This window comes from Charadrius vociferus, unplaced genomic scaffold (assembly GCF_000708025.1).
Source record: "Charadrius vociferus isolate BGI_N301 unplaced genomic scaffold, ASM70802v2 scaffold429, whole genome shotgun sequence".
NCBI lineage: Eukaryota > Metazoa > Chordata > Aves > Charadriiformes > Charadriidae > Charadrius > Charadrius vociferus.
In genome coordinates, this window is record NW_009650250.1 from 1,519,120 (window position 1) to 1,542,505 (window position 23,386).

The window sequence follows — 23,386 nt, forward strand, 5'->3', positions numbered from 1 at the left end:
TTTTTAAGTGCTTGCTGGTTGAATTCTTATGGAAATGATTACTGCCGTGGTGCTGAGAGTTTATTGTATTATTAATGATTTCTCAGAGCTTCACACAGGTGTTTCATTTTAAGTCTAAAATAAATAAGAATGCCTTAAACTATGTCTACTGGTAACATCCAATTTAGATGAATACTAATGCATTCTTTTTGGGGTTTTATCAAAATATAAAATTCCTGGTAACCTAGATTTAATATTTTATGCAGAACTATTTCAAGAAAATCTTGCAGTAATGCATCTGGTTCATCTGCTCGCTTCCTGGTAAATACCAAGCCCTTTTTATAAATAGAGACATTTTGGTTGGAAGGCTGAGGAGCTACAGTGCAACAGTGCCATCCCCTGTCTGCAAAAAATCATTGTCTCTCTCTCTCTCAGGAAAAACAAGGACTAAAACTCTCCACCAGCGCCTGCTGTATCTAGACGGAAGGTTACTGGAAAACAGCAACAGGAGCTGTGCCACATGCACTGCATCGTAGTAATGCTGCTAGGGAATTTCACTTGTACAAGTTAAATTCTGAAAGAAGTTTCTTTCTAGCTAGCGCCATCAACTCTGTGTCAAAACAAATTGCAAGAGATTCCACAAATTTTACATTTAAACTCAGTCTTCAGGGTATTATCCAGCATCCAGTCTGGGGGAGGGAAAGCAATTTGCATCTTCTTGTAGTAAGCAGAAAGGAAGAATTTCCCACACACTTCTAGAAAACCCTGAAGATAATCTGTTCATCTATACTACTGCTTTGCATGTCCACTCGCGTTTCTACTGGAAGCAAGGAGCATTTATTATTAAGTGTCCAAGCACCGTGCCAGCGATAACACCTCACAGCTCAACTTACACAGTTTGAAAAGCCAATTAGAATAGAACATTGCAACACAGACCAAAATAGAATAGAACGTTGCAACAAAGACCAGGAGTCAAGAAATTTAGGAAAAAGCGGTCAGAGGTATGCCCAAAGTTATTTCTCCCAAGAATTTTGGATGCTGTTGCATACACATTAGTATTTTTCATTTACAGGACTCCCAGAGGGACTTCTGTGGGTTAAAGGCACAGGCTGGACACATTTGTTCAGACCCCTTCTTTTTTTGTCTTAGTTGCTAACGTTCATCCTTTCCACGGTAACAGGACAAGAACTAGAAGAAACTGAAATTAAGCAACAAGCTGACCATTAGTCATGCACTGTTTCCAATTCCCCGAACTTGACAGTAGAAATTCAAGCTGATCATTCTTTATGTTAGAGTTAGAAACAACTTAAGTGCCATCTACAAGTGTTTCCTCTGAAGATTAAAAAAAAAAATATATTTTTTTTTTTTAAATCCTGTGCTGATATCCATGTTTGCAAGGAGAAAAAAGAAAACAAACAAAAAAAACCCCAAATACCCATGCCACATAACAAGTATATTGCACTATTAGCGCTGATTTCCTAAACATATCTCAAACAAGTGCAAGTAAAGCCAGAGCCATTTGCATGACGTCCTCCAATCATCTCTTCTTCCAGTATAATACTAAATCGGTCCTGCAAACCAAGAGCAGGCCTACTACATTCTAAAGAGAGGGAAGTCTTATGTCTTACATGCTATCGATCCTCTAGTACAGACTACCGTATGATTACTTTAAGGGAATGTTAAATCTTAGATATCAGAGGTTGTTTACCCTGATTACCCTGTTTCAATCAACAGAGTTCAAAACCATCCTTAAAGCAGCTGCAAGTCTGTTTTGTTGTGTTTTTCTTATTATCTTTATTATGGCCACTTCCACTGAACAAGTACAGGGAACTACAGCCTTTTAAATCACTGGAGTTCAAAGTATTGCCTCTCTCAATTAGTCTCTTGGGAAACTACTGCTGCAACATAAATGCGGATTTTGCAGTTCTTATGCAGCTGCCCTGTAATTCCCTTGCTTCATTAAGAATAAATGAAATGTCAATGACCTGCTTCTCCCTTGGCTTATCTACACCCACACGGCCCCTCCTTGATCAGTGATGGGACTTCACTGGGGCCTGGTCATCCCTGCCAGGTCACAAATGTCCTTTTCATGTTTCTTCAGGGCAACAGAAGAAAAGCATACCAGGAAAAGCAGAAGAGAAGTCTTACTCTTTATTTGCTGCTGTCTCTAGAATACTTCCAAGAAACCTCAGCTTTCTTCTTTGTGGGTCCTTGTAGTAAAATGATTTTCTAGATAACTGGCCAGCATGTCAGGTTCAACTTGATATTAATGCTCCAGTTTCAATCTGCAGCTGGTATTAGGTCAAAGCTGATAAAGCAACTCCATGGGGGATGTGATAAAAATGACAGATATTGCCTGAAATATTTTAGTTCCTATTTTCATAAGTCAGAAATATTTTATTTGAATCCTATCTATATTAGGAGCAACATCTTATAGCTATCTAATATCTGAGCTTTCACTAAGCAAGTCGGCTTCCACTTTGTTGTGAACAGGTTATTATAACCAAAACTAACAGCTAGGGCCATTCCACAAAAGAAGCTGGGGGCAGGGGGCAGACAAAACAAAACAAAATCTGACCTCTAGAGTTAATAAATTCCCAGTTAGCACATAGTAGTTGACTTTATCTTAGAGATAACTGGTCATCTTTACCTTTTGTGAAGGCTGATGTGATGTCTTCCTCCTCAAACATTTTGCAATTACCTTGAGTTAACTATCTTTAGCTAACAACTGGTTTTAATTGCCATAAAAGCTCTCAGTAGCAAGTGGCTTTGTGGAAGGTCTCAGACTAGCAAGAATTTAGGATCAACCTATCCAAATAAACAAAGTCAATGACCAGTCATAGACAAGCAAGAAAACTACAGACAAACAGATATGACCGAGAATTAGCTATGCCACCTATCCCAAAGAGGAAGGTTCATCAGTTATAATTTAATGAGGAAACACTGCTACAGGAGTTACGAGGTGGTGCTGTTAAAAATGCTCATTTTCCTAGAGAATTACATTCACACTTTGAAGAGATACTGTCTTGTTAAACTCCCTCTCTGTTTTAGATATAATCTTGGAACAGAATTACGCTAGGAAGAGGTAGTCCTAATACTTCTACCAAATTTCCTGAGAGAGGTTTCCTCATGTCGTGCTTCTGAGCAACCCTAACTCCTACACTGAATTTGTAGGAAGCCTTGTATGCCTTATACTAAGAAAATACACAGATTTTGCCTCTAACATACAGAAAATTGACTTAGAGAGCCCAAGCTACAGGATAAACTGAGGAACAAGGTAAAGCTCAAGCTATGTCCTGGACCCAAGAAACAGCAACGTATTTCCACCAGGTTAACAGAATTATCTGGTTAGTTCTGAGGCTTTCTTCTGCATGTGGGGTTCCTTTGTAGAATATGCATACTTGGTGGTTATTACACAGGAGAGAGACCATTTCTTGAGATATGGAATAAGAGTTTTTTCCCCTTACGAAAGGCTTTACTTTTTCAGTTCTGACAAGCAACCTAATCATCATCTTCATTGAAGAAAACACAAAATTGAGGTCTCCATGGAACTACAACTATTCTTAGTTCTATATTGTGAGTGATGGTGTGCCTAAAAAAAATTACCCTAGAAGCTGGCAAAGGCATGCATGGAAGGCCTTTATCTCTGTCCAGTTAGGATACATTGAAAGAACTTTTTCTGAAGCAACCAATATTCATTCTTCTCCCTAGAAACAGAACCTCAAACAATTGGAGTGGTACAAAAGTGACATTTGGATCCAAGATCACAGACATTCTTCTTTGGTATCGTCTGTGGTTAATTTAATGTACATGATACCACTGGAAAAAAAAAAAACAAACCAAACCCAAAACAAAACAAACCACACACGAAACAAACCCTAAAGAATTCCACCACCTTAGCAAACTGGAGAAATGTTTCAGAAGATGAAATACAGAACCTCTTCCAGCAGATCTCCTGTTATATATTCATTGCTGCTGTTTGAAAAGTGAAGAGAAGTATTTCCTAAAGAAACATTCATATGAATTTTATATGGGCAATTCATTTCCACCCTCAGTTGATTCTGGGTAGAATGCTGTTATTTTTGCACTGAGTAGAACAAGGTCTACTTTACGCCAGTTCTCAAATGGTATGATTTCCTTTAAAGCTAAAACAATTTGCCTGACAGAGGTCTTAGCCTTCAACAGATGTCAGGATAAAGGCAACAAGAAGGAAGAGTAAAATATCCTACGAGTATAGCATGTGCCTCTCTATGTTTCATCTTTAAAATACTGGTATCATGCTAGCAGCCACAGATTCTGTTCCAGAAAACAGAAAATAAGAGTTCCTACCCCAGAATCTACTATCAGCATTAAAAAAAAAGAAAAAAAGAAAGAAAGAAAAACAAAGAACAAAATGCCTGTTCTCTGCTACCAGGAAGTTTCTAAAAAGAATTTTTAAAAGCGCGTCACAGAATAAGTCAATTCAGATTCAATTAGCAAACACCAACTCCCTCACAGAGGTCATATTACTCCCATGTAAAGTGCCACAGGATCTTTCAAAGCTTCATATGAAAGGTCAAGGATTTAACTGCACATTCTCTAGATATGAATGTGCAGTATAAAAAGGTAGAAGGAAAAATGCAACCCGTCCCACCTGGCATCCAAAACCTTTTGTTAACCCATAACATCACAACATTTCAAGTCTGGTATCTGTTGGGCCCCTACTGGAAATATTTACAGATCCTGAAAAACATCATGTTTGCAAGAACCTCCATTTTGTATCACTAAAGATATTAGCACAGAGTTACATCTGTGCTTATGCTGTCTCAGCCAGGCTTCCAAGCATGACTTTTCTGCCTTGGCCAGTGGCACTGTCATTCCTCATCTTATGCCAACAACAGGAGTCTGGGGCTGCTTCAGATTTAGGAAACTCCAGATCAGCCTAAAAGCCCTCTGGATTGGAGGGAAATATTTATTTATTTATTTATTTAAAATTTTATTACAACTAGGCAAGGGAACAAAGATGAAAAAAAGCAACTAATTTATTTCCTAAGATTTTGTTTAGAAATTTTTTTAAAACCCTACACAACTCCCTGTCTTGTTACATGCAGTCTCCCCTCACCCCATGCCCCCGCTCACTATTAGAATTTAATTAATGTACTTCATAGTTTGCTGCTTGCACTTCTCAGCAAGCCATGGTTTTGCTTTAAACCTCTGCTGACTCACCTCTCTGCAGCCTCTCTTTCATGCAAACAGCAGCTCTCTTCTTTCCAGTTAACCTCATTTAGGCCAATTTCAACATAGCTACATGCTCAGACATTAAGAAATCAGACTGCTAAGCAGATCCAAAAAACAGGTGTCATTAAAACCACACTGGAATTAATGCCTCCAGCAATAACTGCTTCAGAAAACAGTAGGTCATCTTCATTTTATGTTATTCCAAAGCAAACTTTAAGCCCACTACTTCAGTGGTTTTTAAAAGAACAAAAGATTATAGACAACAAACACAACACTAAATCATGAGAATTCATTTCCAAGTGATCAGTGGGAAGTTAGGACAGTTTCCGTAGAGAACAGTGCTTGGGAAAACATGTCCTTTACAAAATCTTTTCTAGCACCTCAATTTTAAGAGCAAAGTCTAGCAAAAGCCTTCTGCAAGAACAGCTGTTGTCCTGCCTCCTACCCTATAATAAATAACTTCAGATGGCAGTAAGAGAGCCTAAGGGCCCAATCTTGAAGATCCCCAAATCGTGGAAACAAAAAAGGAGGTTGCTCTCTTCTTGGCTGAAATCATCCAAGCCACAAATGGAACACAATAACCTAGCCCCCAACTGGGGACTGTCCCTAACTGGGGAGCTATAAGTCTTTCAGTGGTTATATTCTGCAAGAAAACAATAGCCCTTCACAGCAAAATACTGAAGAAGCACATTGCTTTCCTTTTACTCCTTAAAATCCTGGTTCACTGCCAAATCACTTTCCCAGGACTGCAAAAAGCCTAGGCTCCGGACTACACTGGAATAACAGGGGTGATTAAAGTACCTTGGCATCATCCCATATTTTTAGACCCCTGTATGGACCACAGAGTAAAATCAAAGCCACTAAACTTTACAAAAGGTGTGGAGTGGAAATATTGATCAAGTGGTGACGCTTGCTAGTGCATACTCAGCCTTTAAAAGAAGTGCACAATGTATGTATGAATTCCTATGTTCGTGTCATGTTATATAGAGGTTTCTTAACTCCAGATATGTATAATTGCTACTGGAAGTCCCTCCACAGATTGCGGGGGGGAGAATCCAAGCACTAACCAAATGACAAAGGCTACCATCCCTCTCCTTCCTAACGGAAAGCACATTCCACAAGCTCTGTAACCTAGAATGCTGATTTTAATATTACTCTTGAGGATAATTAATAGCGTAAAGCACTTAAATACCCTTTGAAGCCTTCATGTGTAACACTTACCATGAAGTGTAATACATAGTGTTGTATAGATACTGTTTTCTTTCCATTTTAAACAGAATGAATCCCCAAGCTTTTCTTAAGAGGTTCTCAATGTAATTAGCAATCACGCTCATACTCACATCAGTTTCAAAGCTGTCATTACATGTACCAATTTCAAGTATTGATCTAACACTTCATATAACCTACTCTGGCATTTAGCTTAGTTTTCAGTCTTTGCGATACCTCCTGGAAACAGAGCGAAGAATACCTCTTTGCTATGATTTTAGAGCCCACAACATAGAATCCAATGTCTAAACTCACATGGCAATAAAAACAAAAGCCCTCTTACACTTTCTTTGTGTTGGTAGAGCCACTTTCAGATCCTGAGAATCCCGAGCACAACTGCAGATGACAACTGCAGCTCTGTCATTTTTCTCTCAAACCACAATATGACCAAAGACAGAGTCATTCTATGGTCTCCATCCACCTGTCCTCTGTAGTTCTCAAAAAAAAATTAGTACGCAGTGTAAGTATTGATTCTGCAAGGTTTGTGAAATTCATGTTACTGCAGGCTACAGAGATGGGGAAAAAAACAAACCCAAACCCACCAAACAACCCAGAAAACAAGGCCATGATCACCGTTTCTTTCTCCCTCTTTCAAACCAAACCCTCAAAATGAATAGTCCCGAAGAAACCAAACTCAAGAAGTGTTCCATCAAACAAAAAATCCCCACAAAAATCTTCTTGCCAAGCTGTGAATATCTATGCATAATACACTCCTCAAAGAAGCTCCTGAAGGACCCTGGAGAAAGAACGCATTCAAACAGAAGGCGGAAGATGAATTTGACCAAGAGCGTTATGAAGCAATTCAGAATCTCTCCTCTCTGCCTGCTCCCCTAAAAGAGATATGGTCACAGGACCACCTTTAAAATTAAAAAGGGGGGTGTGTGTCAGGCTTCCTGATATTATGACTGCTTTCTAAACTCTCCTCAACTCAAAATCCTTCCTGTGCCATAGGAGTCCTTTATGGCAAACACTCAGCAAGGCATGTACATACCTATTTAAATTAACGTGTGTGGGGAAAAAAAAGCAGTTGTCAGCATTAAACATACTATTTGTGAATCTATCATAGAATGAGCCCCCTGACATCAGTTTTTCAATTTAGGTATATGAATCTCATATACGACAGAGTGTCTGTTTCCTAAACAGTCTAAATCAAAAGATTAGATATGATGAGTCACAAAACACACTTCCTCCTTCTTTTTTTTCCAGTCAAACTTAACTCCAAATAGTCTATCTATCTATACAAAAAGATTCAGTACACTTTTGTGTTGTCTTCTAACACCAGAGAATGATGCTGTGACTGAATCTTTACCACAAGTTGATAGCTATTAGAAGTTTGACTTCTCCAGAAGACACAAAATAAATCATCATGGTACACTGTGAACCTAAAGTTTAAAACCCAAAATATTTAAGAAAAAAAGGCAAAACATTCCCCCCAAATTTACCTACAGTCAGATGATAACAACCTGAATACTCATAGGTGGTTTTCTACTCCACAGAAAAAAAAAAACCAGAAGTAGGAATGGCACATTAATACTGGCACATATACAATAGGTTCTTTTCCATGCAACTTATTTTATGCCTCAATTATGATAGCAACAAGTGTTCACATCGGAACAACTCCACCCCAGCTGAAATCACTGTTAAACACTTCTTGTATATCTGCAGCATTTAGCCTGTCACTTAAGAAACTGCCTTTGCTAAGGAGTTTTAGATCGATGCAGAAGTTGTGATAATCAAGTTACTAAAATTGAGCACTCTCTTCTACCAGTAAATGCAAAAAGACAATCGTGTTTCCAAGCAACAATTCTGCTACTGAGACTCACAGATGCTAGAGCAGGAGGTAAGAGTAATTGCAAGATTCAACAGATGGTAACAGAAAGCCCCTACTTCACCAGCCACAAGATGTATTTGCTTCTGTAAAGGTAAAGCAGACCTGGAGCTCTATTTTATATATCATCCAAGAATCTGTTTGTTTGGGATTTGCTTGTTGGTTTGTTTTTACCTTTTGGAGGTGTGCTTTAATGCATTACAGAGGTGCTAGACTGACATGCCCCCAAACCAATATCTGTCCTGTTTGTGGGACACCCTTAATCTGAACAGAAGTAACACTAACTCCCTGACATGACCTACCTTACCAAAGGAACACAGCTAAATGGGATGGGGTACTCCAGCATCCAAATCAAGCTTTTATAGTGTACTCATGGGCTGGCTGCATGATCTCTCTGAGGTGCAGCTCTCTGCAAGGTCTTTTAAATTCCTTTGTTCCACTAGGCCTGCCAACAATGCACAACCTGACTCCACAGCTCAGTCCAACCACTTTAGCTGCTTCATCCTCCTGCTTCTGTGAAGCTACAGACTTTCTCCTGCAGAAGCAGCTATTCTTCCCAGTCTCCAAGGTTATCTATAGCTTTTGTGTGAAACACCCCAACACTAGCAATCTTCCTATGTGGTCTGTGTTCAACCCAGACACCGTGCGCAACTGCTCCTCATTTGGCAGCCAGCAACCCTCTCTCATACTTAGCATGCTCTTTGACAAACTCCCACTCTCTCCAGTACTTTTCAAGCAGAAAGCCTGATCCGAAAAGGCATCCTTCTCTGCTTTTCCAAAATGTTCTGGTACAGCTCTTTTAAGTCTCTATTTTGCACACTCTCTGCCATTAGTGTCCAAAAGTGTCCCTGTTGAATTTGGGACATGCAGTCAGGAGCACGGGCTTTCCATTCTTCACCTCAGCCCAGTCACAGGCTAGTAAGGTGTACGGAAATCTAGGGTAAGATTGCAAAGGCTACTTCTACTCTAATGCTAAAAAGAGCAGAGAGAGAGGTTCCTCTGTTAAACAGACTGAAAAAGGAAACAGGATGCATAGTCAGAGGAGGGAGAGTTTGCTTTATAACATACTCCATCTACACAGCTTTGAAAGGCTGATAAGCACTGTAAATAATCACAGTCTCTTGAGGAAGGAGGGAAGAGAGGTACCCCTCCTCCCCAAACATTTTTCCTTTCTCTGAAGAGATAAAATTCATCTTAAGCAAGTGACTGAAATCAACAATAGGTTGTTGATCATGTGGGCCAAGATACCAGAGAATACTCAATCTAGTTTAACAGTCTCACAGCCAGCTAGAGTGAACATTTCTATGCAGAGTTTTGCTGTAAGAAGGCAATAATTGTCTATTATCTGTCAGGCAATGCTGATTACTTTTTAACCAAAAGGCAGTTTTCTCCTTTTGAATCTATGTAGTAGTGTTTCGCTTATTTCTATTGATTAACATTAGAGCAACCACTGCTGATATGAATGATCTCCCAAACACAGGTCTTTTGCAGTAGGGTGGATGTAGCATATGCTCTCTTTCTACAGACTAGGTACTGCAAAAAAAATCAGTCACTGCATTCCCTTTTTTCAAATGAGAGGTATAAGAGATATACCAGTAGCTCTTAAAATTTCTTTCTCCCCTCTCATTTTGTGCTTTCTCTGCACTTTTTGAATGAAACCAGAACTGGAAGTTGAAACAGAGCTGAAGGGGTATGCAAAGGACCTTAAGTCAGACCTCCCAACAGGAACTATGCAGACACAAATATACAGTCCTTACCTCTGGGGATTGCAGCTTTAGACCTCAGTTTTGCCTCATACCTATGCAGACTCTTCCTCAAAAAATAAATAGAAGAACACAATGCAGATACAAGAAAAATAAGCCTACAAAATATTCACAGTAAATATGGTGGGACTAGGATTAATTTTTCCTTAGTTTTCTTGCCCACACTCCCACCTTTTCCTATTTTAGAGAAGAAGACCTTCACAGGATGAAACAATTGTTAACCCCCTCCAAGTTTTGGCTTTTCTCCATTTTGGAATAAAAGAAGCAGTGTTAGTTTAAAACCAGACTAAAAGGTGGTGGGAAAGAGGGCGTATATCGTAACTCTGCTCATAGCACAGCAAACTAAACAGGATTTGAATTCTCCGCCTTTGAGACATGAAGTAACTATAAATCCCACTAGAATAAGGCCATTTGCTGACAGAGATTGTAGATAGCAGGTTTTAAATTACCTACTGTCCATTGCCTCATGAATACAAATGTATTGAGAATTACCATCCAAAAAATAAGAATCCAATAAAAGAAGAGAGTTCAAACTGACTCACTGGAGAATGACGTAAACTAGCCAAGATCATAGCTGTTTCTAAACAGACTGGCTAGAGGATGTTTGCCCAGCACTTCTTTCACATCACATTAACCTACAGCTAGTATGAGACTCATTTTCACAAACATCGTATTTAGATAAGCGTGTTAAAAAAAAAAAACCGTATTTAGATAAGTGTGTTAAAAAACAAAAAAACAAAAAACCAACAAAACCAAACCAAAAAACAAACAGGCAGAGGATCCCCTGCAAATGAACAGGTAACACCTGTTTATTATTCAAGGCATGCAATTACAGAGGAAATGGGTTCCCAAGTTTGTTCTTAGTGCACACACACAAAAATCCTGAGAAGCTATTATTTGCTAAACCCAATTCTACAAATAGGGATAAAAGACAGTATATCAAATATATCCATAATGTCCTTGTCACCATATGACAACTAATTTTTTTCTCTAAATGGTTAACATAGTGATAATCCACCTTTCATGTTCTCGCTCATTCTGATAACATAGCCCAGAACACTGCCCTAATCAAAACAACATATATGATGGCTAAATCAGATAATCACATGGCTGGGCTCCCATTCCCACTCGTGGATAAAAGTGCTGCAGCTAGGTGGATATAAATTGTAATGTACAGGTAAAACCCATCACAGAGAAAGCTACACCTGAAGAGTGACAACAAAAGGACATCCATCAAGGATTGGGGTTGTCTATTTTTGAAAGGAGTAGGGGGAGGAGCGAAGGCAATTGTAGAAAGCAATTGTTTTTATAAACACACGCAGGTTATTCCTGCAATGTCCTTCAGTAACAGATCACTAACAAGAACCTCTTTTCTGTGAAGGGTGATGTCTCCCTGGTTACATCGCACAGTGCCTCTCATTACTGTTTCAGCACATCTTAACTTTTTGCCCCTACAGAGATATAGGGATCTTTACTGAAACTAGTCACACATTTCTGCAATATCATTTTTTTAATCTTGCATCCAATAAATATTTGGTTTTGTTAGTTCCACTGGCCGAGTGGCCTTTGATAAACAATAAATACTGCAGCATAGTTTTCTCATCAATCAAGCCATATAAAAGGCCAACCCAGCAATTTAATCTCCTTTTCCTGCAAGCTGTCTAAACACAGTGCTTTTTAACAAGACAGTTTTGTTCTAAGAGTACACACTCCATCCAACTCTTGTCATTAATTTGAAAAACTACATGCATGATTCCCAGTCCCTGGGAAACATGCAGCTATCTTACAACTATTCTTTAGAACCAAACTTTTTTTAAACAGAGTTGGAATGATCACTGACACAATAGCTGTCAAAGCAGAAAAATAAAATTTAAGATCCATCAAATGATTTCTGGTTTCTTAAAGGTTTTCTTTGTTTGTTGGTTGGATTTGGTTTTTGAGACATGTCCAGATTCTAACTTTAAACTGAAATAGAGGTGAACAACTCAAAACTAATTACTTGGTCACACCTATTACAAAGGCATCACATTTTAAAAACAAAACAAAGAAACAAGAAAGCATGCTTTTTTTTTTTCTCTCACTTTCCTAAAGCAGAAGAGGACTCCAGGTATTGGAACCACATATAGATGATTTTTATGCACACAGGATCAATAGTCTGTTCAATGACTTTCAGTGACCACAGTGTTTGCTACCAGTGCTGGATTTCTCTATTCAAACACAGCATGGCAAACTGTTGTGCCTGTATCCCAGGTCTGCCCTGCAGGACAAGATGCTCCTAGGTTTAGAGCAGGAAAATCAACCCAGAGCAGACTGGAAAGAAGGCCATTACAGAATTGTGGGGCAGCCTTCCGGCAGGAGCATAAGGGGCAAAGACCCAGCCTAACTCCTGAGATGGAGTCTCAGTTTATTGCAAGGACTGTATTGCGCAGCTGCTGAAATTCAACAGCCTCTTCAGTCCTGCTGTCCAAAACCATATTTCCCTCTACAGGTTATATATCACAAACTCACTAGGTCTTCAGATCAAGAAGTTTTGTAAACTGACTTCAGTTTTTTATTCTGTCTCAAGCTCAAGTGCAGTGTCATCACCGTCTTGGTCAAGATGACTAGTAATCAGCAAAAGAACAGCTGGTCAGTAGTAGTGATGAGTTCTGCTGGATTCAAACTCATAATCTACTGTGGAAGTGAAAGTCTCTCTGCTATTTTACTAATCATTCAACAACCCAGTGTGCTTATTCCCTTATCTCCTACCCCCTCCAGTAAAAAAAAAAAGTTGGGCAAGAATAGACTGAAACTTTGCTCCAGGAAAGTTCCCTTTGAAGTTATACATCATTCATGCATTATGTAGAAATCTCTTTTATTTTGACTTGTAAAAGTCAAACTCTCTCCTGACCTGAAAATGTGAGCAGAGACCTTTTGAATTTTTCATCATGGAAACCCATTGTAACAAATTAACATTTTAATCCATTTACCTTTCCAAGCAAATTTTAAAATGTCAAGTATTTTACACAAAATGAACCACAACACAGAACATTTCTGTCCAACAATGCTGGAGTGCCTTTCAGAATTATTCAGAATAAACAATCCATTAGTGAGAGCGGCATAATTTCCTAAGGTCTTAACTAACTAGATAGTGAGTGCAAAAGCTGAATTGCCATTTAGCAAAACAGAAAAGTTTGATTTCAAACTTTAAACTTCTCTTTGGGGCAAAAAGAAATTTAAGTGGCGCACAAGTCCCATGCATACACAAGAAAGTTTTTCAAACATTTCTGTTCATAACATCAGAGGATCAAGTGGCTGTTTTGACTTATTTTTCACTGTTATTCAGAGTATGGATGCAAAAGGAGTTTAGGAATGCAGTGAGAGGGCGGGAAAAAACAAAAACAAAACAAGGAAAACCCTATTCACTCTCATCCCACTGCAAATCCAAAAGTGGAGAATGAATGTGAAGAAGATGGTCTGGAAGCAGCCAGAACAAGCAGAGTAGTTCTATGCTACCTAGGACACCATTGCTTGTCTAAAATCTAGGAATATTCCCCATGGTGACAGGCCAATCACAGCGAATCATAGAATGGTTTAGGTTGGAAGGGACCTTGAAGATCATCAAGTTCCAACCCCTCTGCCACTTAAGAGTCCGCATAAATACTTCAATTCTCCAGCTGCCTTTTGTTTCTTGCACAGAAACATCCCCGAAGAGGAGACATCCTAGGTGAAAGAAGGAATAGCAATTGCTGTGCTAGGAGATAAGACTCTGAAATCTGCTGCCCAGCTGCACAGTGGATAATTGATCTCCCTTGGACAGAACTCACTACCAGTAGTCAGCGCTTTAGTAATTTAGGGATCACTTCCCTGAGACAGTGATGATACAGTGATGAGAACCAACCTGAGCCAAAGACCAGAGCAGTACTGTGGGAGCAATACTGTCATCCCAGACCATCAAAAGCCTCTACCTGTAATGGGCAGGTGGAAAAACCTCCTTACAGCCACCATTTTCACATGCTCCCCAGTCAATTTCACAACCAATGTTGCTCATAATCTGGGCAAGGAGATAAACTGAAATGAGGCACAGGAAATGTTAAGGATTGTAGAAGAGGGAGAAAAAAAGACTAAAAAAGGACCTCAGAGCAAAAACTTCTCAACTTGGAAGGAAATCACAAAGAAGATCCAAGTCTATCTAAAAAAATTAAAAAAAAAATTCTGAGTGTAATTCATAATGATAAATACAACTCCTTTTTTTCGTTTAAAAACACGTTAGCTAAAAGGGGGATCAAGAAAAAAAAATGTGTTTCCTGCATCTGGGAGGTGGGAAATTATAACAGTGGATTTCAAGTATAACAGTCTAGGTGTCTATGTGTCTCCTCATGTAAATATTCACAAGTGATGTGCTTTTGTGATACTACCAGTTATTTCATCAGACTTCTTCAGAGCCAGGAGGCGAAATAATTAATGTTTGCATTACATGCAAAAATGCCATTGTTATTTCTTCAGATCCCATCCTATACGTCAATCTCCTACAATTCAAACAGAAAAACACTCAAATAATCAAGCGTGATTCATATTCTCAGTTCAAGGAAAACCTCAAATCCAGGTAATTCTATGACTAAGTTAGCCATCTTAATTGGGATGGCATTTGGCATGCATATAACATCTCTTCAAGACATTTTCAGCAGCACGTTGGGTCTCAGAATTGAGAATATCTACACAAAGTACTGCATAACATCTGACCAATCTGTTCTCTGTTGCAGCCTATGCTGAGGAGCTGAGAAAATGACTCTCAATCAACCTTTTAGAGGATGAAAATTTAACAATTCACATGTACTTCCCAGAGTCTGCAGGTACAAATCCTGAATTAGTGTTTTTAGCACCTTCTGAAATAAGGAAGATTTCTTTCCTCCCTCAAGGAAAAAGGAGAGGAAAGGAAAGAAAATCTAGCTCACTTTTTCATTATTGCACATTTTAAAGCCTGATTAGCAATTATCTCAAACTTACTAAAAAAAATAAAGTTATAAGGCATTTATTAAATTAGCCTCCTGAGAGACTAGGTCTGTACCAGCATTCAGCATAGTATCCTTCTGGCTGTCCCTCACACATCATAAGTTTAGAGAGCCATTTTCCAGGCGCTACTTCACGTTCATTGATATTCATTATCAGATTGCTTTTTCTAAGTTGCAGCTCTTTCTAATAATGGGAGGAACAACTATTGAAAATTTATAATTTTCTAAGCTGTCCCAAATTTCTTATTCCAGAGATGCACTTTTTCAGTGAGACTCTGTCAAGAAAAAACATGAAATCAACAGAATGTTTAGACATTCATGGAATATTTGGAACTCGTTTGAAGGCTTAACAGCAACGATTTTGCCATACATATGAGTTGTTCAGACGGGGTTTTCATCATCATTTGCATTCATGGAGAGGCAAAAAAAGCAATATAGATATAGGTGTTCACGTGAAGAGCAGCTGCTGAGCGTATCCCAATCATCTGCATGGAGACTAAAGGAGAAGAATTATACTCTTAGGAGTTATTTTATTAATTTCAAAGGTTTGAGCATGTTATTATTCACCTAGGATACAAATTCAACCATCCTGTGATAGGAAAATGAGGCTTAGAATGAGCTGCATTCTGTTGACAGCAGTTTTTCAATGGTCTAAGGGTCATATTACCACTCTGACAAAACTGATCTGTAACAAAACCATACAGAGTTAACTTCAATAAACTCCACTGCTTAAGTAAAACAGCTTTGACTACTGCTTTTGAATACCTGCAGGTCAATTTCTGTTCTTTTTTCTGCAATCTTGAGGAAAATTACCTCATCTGAGAGATCTGGGAGACTTTTTTTTTTTTTGGTTTTATGTTGGTTTGGTTTTTTTAATTTATTTTTATTCTCTCAATTTTTGTAGGGTCCCTCAGAGATAAACAAATGTCAAAAGTGAACACAAAGTAGCGTTCTGCTCTGAAAATGGACTCAGTAAAACATTTGAGATTATACATTTATTCTGTCTCACTGTTTTAATGATCACATTTGTCTTGCTTATAAGCAAAGAAAAACATTTTTTCTTAGCTGTTGTCCTGAAAATTCAACCCAAGGTCCCAAAAATTAAGCTATGCTCCTTCATTCTAATTGATTATCTGCAGACTTGGCTCCCTGCAGTTCATTACAGTATATACCATTCTCCAGGCAATCCTATGGCAATGAGGCCTCTGATAATGGACCCTTGGTTGTGCAGAGAGCCCAGGAGAATCTTTTTTTGCTCTCAATTGTTCTTGCTGTCTGTACTGCAGAACTCAAACATCTGTATTTATCATCTCTCACAAAAGCAGACCTGCCAGCTATGAAGGTGCTACGTTTTTACCTTCCTCAGGGTCCTCATGCACTCTATTTCTAAAGTTCAAAACTAGACCTCTTGTTCCTGAGGTAAAGAAATACATGTCACCAAAGAATTCTGAATTGAGCTTGCACTCCCTGCCACACTCAGGTAACATTTCAACTGTGCTCACGATGTGACAATGAAACTTGGAAGTTACTTTAATCTGGTCAGCTGTCTCAAATAGTCAGCTTATGTATGCTGAAATAGCCGCGTGCATTGGGAAAAGCTAAACAGGATTTGCCTGTATAACTCCAGAGAATCTAGCATTTGACTGTCTAAAACTGTATTTTCAAGGTGCGCTTTCCCCTCCCCCTCTGATTCAAAATAGACGTTATTATCATCAGCCTTTATGAACCTTATCTCATAGTGAATGCAAAAAATAGGTTAAGGCATTATTAAGCTTGTACAGATAGGCACACAAATATATCATGAAAGCGAGAACTGAGCATGAAAAAAAGTCTGTTCTTTATTATTATCTGTTCTGCTGCCATGCTCTTTACATGAAAGCATAATTCTTTTAAATAAATAAAAAAAGTTATTTAATGTAACATAATTACGAACCTTAAGACTACCTTAAAGAACATTCAAAAGGTCACAATTGGACTATGCATTTACTTATTAAGGCATTGTAATCCATGCAGTGAAAAGCTCATTTTACATTGGTATAACATAGTGCTTTTTTAATTGCGACTGAAACCCACCTGAAGCTTTGGTCAATGCTGGACTTTCTTCACAAGGTAAAACATTCCTCAAAGTAAAAGCCAGGGCCTGCTATGCCAGACATTGGCATAGGTTAAAGGTGAACACTAAAAAAGCCTCCATAATTTCAATCTTAGCATGCTTTTCTCAGGGGAACAGGTCAGAAGTTACTTTCCCCTCAAACAGCAGCAATAAAACAAAAATGCATTACCTAGTAATTCCTGCAGCAAGACTTCTTCACACTGCTGTCTCTACTTGGCAAACAATAGGGCTTTCCCACATTAATTAACAGCAGGAGCCACACACATATGAAAGACAATATTGAGATGTTTCAAAGGAAGACTGAGTTATAACTCACGAGGGGCTCAAATACAGCAACTTTGCCCTAAGAGATCCCACAACAGGCAACAGATATCCCAAGCAATGGATAGGATTATCCATTGCTTCCTAAGGAAGTCTAGGATACAGCTTGTGCTGATGATGCTACCACCCTTGACAGAAACTTGATATTTCGTTAAAGTGAAGGAATCAGCTTTAATACCACACTTGCGCTTAGTTTTTTCATACAAATAAACAGCAGGTCAAGAAAGAAAACTTGCTTCAGGGACACACTGTACAAATGCTTTAGGAAGCAATGCAACAAGTAGAAATGGGATGCTACGTAGGGATGCAGCTTGTTATCTTAGCTATCAACACCTTATCAACAACTCACACTCCTGAAGTGATGAATGTAAATGCAATTAGCACTCTCTCTCCCTTCCCTCACAAGGAGTATCTCTGCCTTTTTCCAGATTCACCAGGATATTTTTAAGTACTGGATATGTAGCATATGTCCAATCATTTACCCACCTGACTCTTGCTTGGCCATTGAAGAAACACATATTCTTCATGATAAACAGCTTCATAATGTAAAATCTAGAAGACAGTGCAAGTCTCAATTACCCTCTTTGATGGAGTTACCCACTGCAGGTCCCATAGGGAGTGGCAGCCCTATTAGAAGACAGATGTGATCTCCTTTCTCTGTCACTGGGAAGGATATTTAATCCTGTACCAGTGAAAATTTAAAGGGACCTTGCTGGCTAATTAGATTATGAACTCCCACTGTACTATGGAGGGGTTATTTACTTCTCCGTGTTGGTTTGCTTTCACGCCTACTCTTCTCTTTTTTCCTTTTCTCTCACAAGTTAAAGACTAAGCACAGATTCAACAAAACACAAAAATTAACTTTTAGATAACCTTGGATTGACTGGAATTCACAAGTTGTCAAATGACTCTACAGTGACTGCACAGAAAGAGGGTACCAAAAGAAACATTTTGGAGGTTTTAGGATGTTGACCTCTAGGCAATACTGAAAGGAAATTAGATACCTCACCTCCATTCAGTACCAGAACCTGAATTAAGATGTTTCCTTTGTTTATGTTGAGCCCATACCTGCTGTATGCTAAAACTCTACTTTGCTGTGGGCTGACATACGTTCTCCATTTCTTATATAGAAGCTGGTCCATCTCATAAAAGCATTCAATCATTCAGTAGACCAGAGAGTGGGAATGACTCTGTCATTCCACTCCCAAATGGCTAAAATACCACTCACCTGCAGAAATAAGGGAAGGCCCCTGCTCCTCCTCTTTGCTTTGACTCATACCACAGATTTGAAAATAGAAGGGAAGGCCCTAGTAGAGTTCAGGCATGCCTGTCAGATCATCTGCCCAGGCAAAAGATGCAGAGAATCCTCACTTTTATGTTCTACTATAATTCATGTATGGCACAGCTCAGAGCTGCAAATGGTTCTGAAACATAAGCAGGAACGGGATTAAGCAGCAGCTGAGCACAGATTTTGTGGTGGAGGGAAACGAGGAGTCTTATTGGCTAAATGTGAAACTAGAATCAGAATTGCACAGGAGTGAATTTGCACTTGAGATAATTAGCTCTATGGAGAGCACAAACAAAAGTGCCTGTAGAGGCTAAACCATGGTATATTGGTAAACAGAAAACAAAAAAACCCTAATATGATAGCAAGCACTGCCTGTATGCCTCAGATCTGATCATCAATATCATATATTCTCTAGGGCTGGAGAAACTATGAACAAAAATCAAGGAGTAAAGGATAGGCCAGCCTCTTCAGAAAGCAAGGTAACTTGCACTCAAATACTCAAGTTTTAGCACCTGCAACCTCCTAAGCAAAGGAAACACCTGGAAGAATTCAACACAATAACCCCTTCATACAGTATCATTTAGAATTCTTGCCCATCCTGTTCTTGTCAAATTCACAGCATTTGTACCCATTAGGTAAATATATCCAAGCTAATATAAGATGCAAAGGAAAAATATTGTTAGTTCTTGTGTTGTTTGAGCAGTTTGGAAATGTATTTAATTGCAGAAACTTGACTGGGAGATAACTTGCTCAAAGTTGTGTATGTCAGAACTCTTAAGTAGTTTCATTATCAATACGGAGACTTTTCTTTCCCCCTTTGTTGCAATCTCTCATCTTGAATTGTCACTACCCAGCGCTCATCTCACTATTGCAATCTGCAGCAGCAACCAAGTGATAAGCCTTCATGTTTACCTTTAAGAATGCCAATTGTTCATGCTGTCAGTGCTCAGGTTTTATCACCAGTTCAGTGGCAGTGAAATCGAGTTCTGGGAGGAGGGAGCCTGTGTTATGTGAGAACACTTAGATGCAAGGACAGCAGTATTTTTGTGATTGAGAAGTCAGCTGCAAAGCCAGCATTTACTATCCAGTTGAGTCAGCCGTGACCATAGAAGAGAACCTGATGGCATGATGATAGCCAATTTGATTGCAGATTTTGTGTGCACAGAGAGTTCAGTGATTGTCAGATTTTGCCTGCATTCTACATATGGTCTGCAGAGTAGAAAGAGTGAAGTATATATTATTTTTCAAGCCACATTGCTCTCTGCAGGAAAGCAAGCTGTCCAAGACTTTTCAGAGGCTCGCTAAAGGTGTGTTTGGTTGGGGTTTTTTGTTTAAGTATATTTGAAACCGGTAATTTTTATCTGTACCTCATTTGTCTTTTTTAGATGGAGGCAGCTTAGTGGGTGATCTCACCATCAGAGGGGTAGTGCACTCAGGTAGACAAAGGCGTGACTATTAAGTGATGTTGAGAAATTATAGCAACAGGTACAGAGAAAAAAGGTAACTCAAATAAATGAATGAACCTATAACTCCAGGGAAGGAAAAGGCACAGATACATACAGGAGGGTGATACTCAAGTTGATAATTTATTCATACTTTTTACAAATTACTTGCATAAACCAGAAATATACAATAGGAACTATTTCTTGAAATCCAAAGTGAAGATACCTAATATTTTTTTAAAAAAATATCTGCATAGTATTTCAAATGCTTGGATTAAATTGGAGAGCAAGAATAAGCAAAAATAAAATAATTTCTCCATTTCAAATGCAGGGATAGAATAAAGTTGTGGTACAACTTTTCTAGCCCCTAATATCCAGGACATTATTATCCAGGATAATAACTCTTAACACCAAGAACTTAATGAGATTACTGTTACTATTGCTACATTTAAATAGGGAAGGCCATCCCATATTTAACGATGATACTCAAAGACAAAAAATGGTAGGAATAAAAGCAATGGAACTGAAGACCTTGTACTGCAGGTGGGATCACTAAATTGATATCGTGTGAACATAGCATTCTGTTAAACAACCATCACTACAATTACGTGCTGCTGCATAAAAATAAAAGGGGTAAGTGTCTTCATCATGTACTTCGGGGGACTGTGAAATCAGGATCAATGGTCTGATGCCGACCATTGTATCAGGCAGTAAAGTTGGATATTGCTCTGAGTTCCCAATGGGCTAAACTTTTGTTACGTTAAGACTAAAAAAAGGAAATATTAGGAGAAGGTATTTGTAATTGGTATGTATAGTTTCTCTAGACGAGTACACAAAAAAACAACTGGAAGGATGGATTTATCAGAAGATTCATAGGAAGTAGCATAAGGGCCAGTGGAGTGACAAAGACATGAGATCTGTGACTGACAAGATTCAGAAGTCCACCTTCCCTGCAAACTTAACTCTTCCCAGAGAATGAAGGAAGTGAAAGACAGAGGCTTCAGTGGATGCTGTTCCTATCTGCTGAAGTATTTATTACATTTTTACACCTCACCTTACAAATGGATTTATTCTACCCTCATTTTACAGAGGGAAAACTGAGTCATGGAACAGTTCCTCGAGGGGACAGAGGTGCTTGGTGGATGAGTTAGGAGCCAGGTTAAGTGGACTTCCTTAACCTGCAAACCTAAGGGTCATGAGACGCTGGCACAGGCTGCCCAGAGAAGCTGTGGAGGCCCCATCCCTGGGAGTGTTCAAGGCCAGGTTTGATGGGGCTTTGAGCAACCTGGTCTAGTGGGAGATGTCTCTGCCCAGGGCAGAGGGGTTGGAACTAGATGATCTTCAAGGTCGCTTCCAACTCTCACCATTCTATGACTATGATTCTACAATACGAAAGCTCCCAGCTGCTACCATCAGGTCTATGTACCCAAACTCAGGCTAAGGAACCAACACAACAACTTTGCTGGGAACACAACGTCTGTGCAAGGTGCACAAGCAGTAATTCAGTTTAAGCAATATGTGTAGATCAATATCAACAACAAGATGGGGTCCGGTGGGACAAGACACTGAACCCTCATTTAAAGAGCAGTTGGACAAGAGGGCAAGCAAACCTTTCTTGTCAGCATTTCCCTATATTATTCCCTGGTAACTGGAAACTAATACTGTTCTAGATGGAGTCGAGATGTTGTAACTAGTTAGAGGACTATGGTCACATTAATTCTCAAAATCAGTGATGCAAGATATTTGCTAATTGGACAGAGAAGGTATTGGGCTAAATGAGGCCTCAGAGTACTACTTCCATTGTTCTTCTTGAAACGAATAAGGAGAGGGTGCAGGAAAGGAGGGTGTCTTGGCAGAAAAATATGTTCCATTCAAGCAAACTGTCATGTATGCAAGGACAGTGCAAGGCTTCCTCCTGATGCGACTGACTCAGCAGAGGGTCTGCAGAAAGCTTTGCTAGCATCTTAAACCCCCAAAATAAAGCCCTCATTTGATTTCCTTGTAATTAAAGCTTCCACATCTGGTATTCTGCTACCTTTTTGCCTTCCCTATCTTCTGCATGACACCAAGGCATCCTGCTAAAAGAAAGAACTAAATAATTGTTACAGCTGTTCCCACAGATTTCTCAAGCACTGTTCTCAGGTAAAAGATTTTCTTAAAATTATGGTAGTAGAGTGATTATCTGTTACTATATTGCAAAAATCTACCTCTTTCTTATATGTAACATACAATAAAAAGCTCAGTAAAATCTGCAATACACACTACTGAAACAAATCTTTTTTTTTGTCTTCCAGTTGGTAATCTGGTAGCCTAATTAACAGAATCCAAAGGAGCACCTGACATGATATGCAAAACTTCTGAGCTATTCTCAGTTTAAAAACAATTTTGCCTCTTTGTAGGGACTAGGAGATGTGTTTTTTGGTTATATTACTACGGTAGCTAGTATGAAACCTGTATAATTACTTGACATTTCTTCTGCTCCTACTGCTTATTCCCCCACCTGAAACCACATTCTTATGACATAACCACCTCTACAGCAGCCATCTCTGATGTCACAAGTTGATTATAACTTCACTCAGGGAAGCAGCAGCAGGAGCCTATGAATTCTCAAATACTGAATCCTGTCCTCATGCAAAAGTATTTGGCAATAAAAAACTGAAGTGAGGGAAGGAGAAATAAAATAAAAGTGTCTGCAGAATTACAGCTGAACAATATGCTTTTCACAGTTTACCAGGAGGAGTCAGTAATTCTGTCAGGAAGTTCATGTCTGTGTGATGAAGTAGGACTAGTCCCAGGCAGAAAAATCCCTTTGATAAGCTACCCGCTGCTAATAATTATATACCTGGGAATTTAATGGTTCCTTTTACATTGAAAGTTTATGTGCTTTCTTGCTAGAAATACTTTATTATTATTATTATTGTTATTTTGCCTATGCTTTTCTGGCAATATTTACACCAGGTATTTTCTTTGTCTCATAGCCTTGTCACCCAAATCAAACCAGTGAGAATTTGAATGGGATAGCACTACAGATACTGTGGAAGAAGTTTTAGATGAACGTACATCAAACAAGCCATAATTAATGCTCAGATTAGACAAATTAGTAAACATAGGTTTAACTAAGAGGCATACTGAAAGTTTTTCAATTTCAACAAAATTTTCCTCAATGGAACAGAATAAT